Source organism: Eriocheir sinensis, chromosome 4 (genome assembly GCF_024679095.1).
Source record: "Eriocheir sinensis breed Jianghai 21 chromosome 4, ASM2467909v1, whole genome shotgun sequence".
Taxonomy (NCBI): domain Eukaryota; kingdom Metazoa; phylum Arthropoda; class Malacostraca; order Decapoda; family Varunidae; genus Eriocheir; species Eriocheir sinensis.
In genome coordinates, this window is record NC_066512.1 from 19,551,407 (window position 1) to 19,556,098 (window position 4,692).

At 40.4% G+C, this 4,692-nt stretch overlaps 1 non-coding gene across 1 annotated transcript; it reads right to left on the reverse strand.

The window, feature by feature from the left end:
* Window positions 1-312: 312 nt before the first annotated feature.
* On the reverse strand, window positions 313-384 carry Trnaq-uug (transfer RNA glutamine (anticodon UUG)). Its single transcript has one exon. It is a non-coding gene; the product is annotated as a tRNA-Gln (tRNA).
* Between the last annotated feature and the right edge of the window lie 4,308 nt (window positions 385-4,692).

Sequence of the window (4,692 nt, forward strand, 5' to 3'; positions counted from 1 at the left end):
GCAGAATCAGCATCGACAGCTAAACACAATATATACGAATTAACGTTACTCGCCAAGGTACCATGTGTAGAGAGAATGAAATATAAAGTTAGCATAAATACAGCGTGCTCCTTAAGGCTTGAACACACACCATCAGCCTGCCAGCACCATTATGTAAGCATCACCACACTGACACACGGATTATACCTCCCACCCCCGCTCGTAGGTGCGATATAGAAAAACGGTAATGTAAAAATGCACACAAAAGTTAATGTGTTGCACCGCCGCCCTGCCAGCACCAGTAACAGCAGTCTAACACACTATACAAATATGAGGTCCCACCGAGACTCGAACTCGGATCGCTGGATTCAAAGTCCAGAGTGCTAACCATTACACCATGGGACCGCTGGTAACACGCGCGGCCTCCACGATTGTAAACGCAGTGTTAGGGATGATGGTGCTGATGATTATGGTACTGCGACAACAACAACAACAACAACAACAACAACAACAACAACAGTTGCTGCTGCTGCTGCTTCTGTTACTGCTGCTGTTGCTGCCATTACTGCTACTACTACTACTACTACTACTACTACTACTACTACTACTATTACTACTACTACTACTATGACTATTATTACGACTACTGCTATAAAATAGTAATAATCAAATTAATATTAATTACTATTATTATAATAATTATTATAATTATTATGATCATTATTATCATTATCCTTACTATTATAGAAGTAATAATACAATCATGGTATAATAATACCGATAATTTGAACAATAATAACACCAATAATATAACAATTATAATAATAATAGTAATAATGATGATTATAATAATAGTAGTAATAATAATAATGATAATAATGATAATAATAATAATAATAATAATAATAATAATAATAATAATAATTAAAGAAACAAAAAACGGAAAAAGGAAAAAACTTGGAAGTTAGAACAAAAATAACTAAGAAAGAAAGACTGAATAAATAAGAGAAGGTTATAATAAAAGAACAGTTAGGAGGTGAGGAAATAAGTGAGAGTGACCAATGAAACAACACGGTCATTACGGAGGCCAAGAGGAAGAGCAACAAAACGGAACAAAAGAGCCACGGGGGAATTAATTAGAGAGAAACAGGAGAGCGGCAATAAGAGATGAAGGACACGAAATGCAGCGAGAGTCTGTGGCAGGAAATACAAATACAAATGGAAAACGAGGGATGTTGTGCTGGCGTTCAAAGCAAGGGAGCATTAACGAAAAATCGAAAAATGATAGAAAAATATTGTGTCCGAGTGCCAAGAGGAGTAAGAAAAAATAAAATGAAATGGGCAAATGAAGACAGATAGTTAGATAGATAGGTAGATAGATATGAATAGACAGATAAATATAGATAGATAGATAGATAGATAGATAGATAGAGAGAGAGAGAGAGAGAGAGAGAGAGAGAGAGAGAGAGAGAGAGAGAGAGAGAGAGAGAGAGAGAGAGAGAGAGAGAGAGAGAGAGAGAGAGAGAGAGAGAGAGAGAGAGAGAGAGAGAGAGAGAGAGAGAGAGAGAGAGAGGTTATGTGAGATGAACCACCAAGGAGTAAAGCAGAACCGAAGAAAGAAGAAGAAAAGGTAAAGGATACAGAAGAGAAAAATACAAGGCGAGGCAGGAAGGAGGAAGAGGAAGAGAACGAGAAAATGAAACATGGATCAGACAGAAAGTGGAGGAGGAAGAGGAGGAGGAAGAGGAAGAGAACAGAAATCTTATAAAAAAAAACGATACAGAACATAAACTTTAGGACAATTCAGGTAACTCGCCGCATTCTTTTTTCTTTATTTCTTTTTACTATATTTTTCTTTTTGTCAGGTAAGGAAAACCACAAACTAACCACACCCTTGAAGTCGCGAATTGAAAGAAGTTACGGCGAGACGAAGACTAAGAATGTTACCGGTGTTTATGTATACACCCAAAAGATTCAGATTTAGAGAGTGAAAGAAAAATAAAAGAAAAAAAACATATGTAAGCTTGTGGTTTAAGTTTTATGGGCATCGTAAATTTTCTGGGATGAGAGCAAGAAGAATAGACTGACACACACACACACACACACACACACACACACACACACACACACACACGGACATACACACATACAAAAAAGATTAGATAAGAGAAGAATGTAAAAGTAAATAAAGCTCTTGTTAACGTAGCTTTGAGTGCACGACAACAACAACAACAAGGAAAAAAAAAGCAGTTAACGCATAAATTACAGCGCCACAAATTTACTTAACATCAGAAGCTATAGAACGCGGCGTAACCTGAGCTGCGGTGACGGGCAAGGAACGCGGTGGTGGTGGTGGTAGTGTGTGTGGAAGTGGGTGTATTTTTTTCCTGTTGTTGTTTTTGCCTCTGTTGATTGTTGTTGCTATTATGTTTGGTGTGTAGATGAGTTTGTTATTTTTTGTTAGGTTTGTTGTCCGTTCCGTTGCTTTCGTTTTTGTTGTTGTTGTTGTTGTTGTTGTTGTTGTTGTTGTTGTTGTAGTAGTTGTTGTTGTACTATATTTTGCATTTTTGAGGTGATATTTTTTTTATTATTAAGTTTGTTGGTTGAGGTTGTTGTTGTTGTTGTTCTTGTTACTGTTGTTGTTGATGTAATTGTTGCCACTGTTTCTGTTTTTGTTGTTGTTGTTGTTGTTGTTGTTGTTGTTGTTGTTGTTGTTGCTGAGTGGCGGTGTTGAAAGTGTAAAAAAAATAATGGCAGCAAAACACTACCAAGGACAATAACCTAAACACACACACACACACACACACACACACACACACACACACACACACACACACACACACACACACACACACACACACACACACTATAATAATAAGCCATTAGTATGTATTCACCTGCTTCCCGTCGGCAATAATAACAAATCCGGCAGATGGTTGGAGGAGGAGGAGGAGGAAGAGGAGGAGGATCAGAAGTGGCGATTCACAAGACTGATATCACCTGAGAACACACCTGATTTTGAGTCATATCTGTCACGGTTGCTTTGACTTTTCAGGCAGATGGAAGAGAAAGAGTATTTGAAGGAGGAAACGAAAAAGCGTGCACGAATGTGGAAGAATGAGAAAGAAAGAGGGAGATAAAGAAGGGAGTGAGAGAGGGAGACAAAGGAAAGGAAGGAAAGAAGGAGAGAAAGGAAGAATGACAAAAGTGAAAGGAAGTGAAGACAAAAGGGAAGGAGGGAGGAAAGGAGGGTAAGAGGAAGAAAGCAAGAATTAATGAGAGTAAAAGGGAGGAAGGGAATGGAGGAAGAGGCAAAAAAACAAATGCAAGAAGAGAGTAAAGAGGAAAAGGGCAAGAGGGCGGAGAGAGGCGAGGGAGGAGGGTAAGGTGGGAGGGGTAAAAGGAAGAACGAAGGAGTTGGAAATTGAAGGAGAGTAAAGGGAGGGAAGGAGAGTGAGAGGGGAGAAGCATGTGATTTGGGAAAGGGAGGGAGGGAGAGAGGGACGAGGGGAGACTGAGTACGAAGAGGAAAGGACTAAATGGAGGTAAAAAATGAGGGTAGAAGGGTAATGGAGCGAGATGATGGCCATGCTAAAGAGGAGGAGGAGGAGGAGGAGGAGGAGGAGGAGGAGGAGGAATAAGTGAACGAGGAAACGTACGAAGAGGAAGAGTAGGAAGAGTAAAGAGCAAGAACAAGGAAGAACAAGTGAAGAAGGAGGAGGAGGAGGAGGAGGAAGAAGGGGAAGGGAGGAAGAATTAGAAGGAGGAGGAGGAATAAGTGAACGTGGAAATGGCCGAAGACGAAGAGGAGGAGAAAAGAGTAAGAACAAGGAAGAATAAGTGGAGAAGGAAGTGGACCAAGAACACAGCAGATGAAGGAGGAGGAGGAAAAGAAAGAGGGGGTAGAGGAGGAGGAGGAGGAGGAGGAGGAAGAGGAGGAAGAAGGGGAGGAAGAAGGAGAAGAAGGAGTGTAAAGAGCAAGAACAAGGAAGAACACGTGAAGAAGGAAGTGGACCAAGACCAGAGCAGAAGAAGGAGAGGAGGAGGAAAAGAAAGAGGGGGAAGAGGAGGAGAAGGAGGAGGAAGAGGAGAATGAAGACAAAGAGGAAGAGGAAACTGAGGACGTAAACTAATAAACATACAAATTATACAAGAATCAATAAAATCCAGATACAAAGACACGAGACAAAAAAAAAACATTAAAAAAACGCAATCGACTGTATAAAAAGCTGAACCAAAAACGAGTAAAAAATAAGTCAACAGGATGAATAGAGAATTATGACTGAAAGGGAGGAGGAGGAGGAGGAAGAGGAGGAGGAGAAGGAGGAAAAAGAAGAGAAGCGAGGAGAGGGAAACGAAGATAAATGAGATGGATGAGTAGAAACTAACGACTGAAACGAAGGAGGTAGAGCAGGAGAAGGAGAAGGAAGAGAGAAAAAAACGAAGAGAGCTGATGAATACGTGGATTAAGATGAAGACATGATACGTATATGTGAAAACTGTGTTAGTGCCACGAGATAAGCCTGATGAAGGAAAAGAGATTAGAGGGGAGGAGGAGGAGGGAGGAATTAAGATAAGAAAAAGGACATGGAGGAGGGACGAACGGACGGAGAGACGGAGGGAACCACAGAAGGTGAAAGTGACATAGGTGCGTAGGGATAGATAGATAGATACTGATAGATAGAAAGATGGGTAGAGATGAGGGCAAGCAAG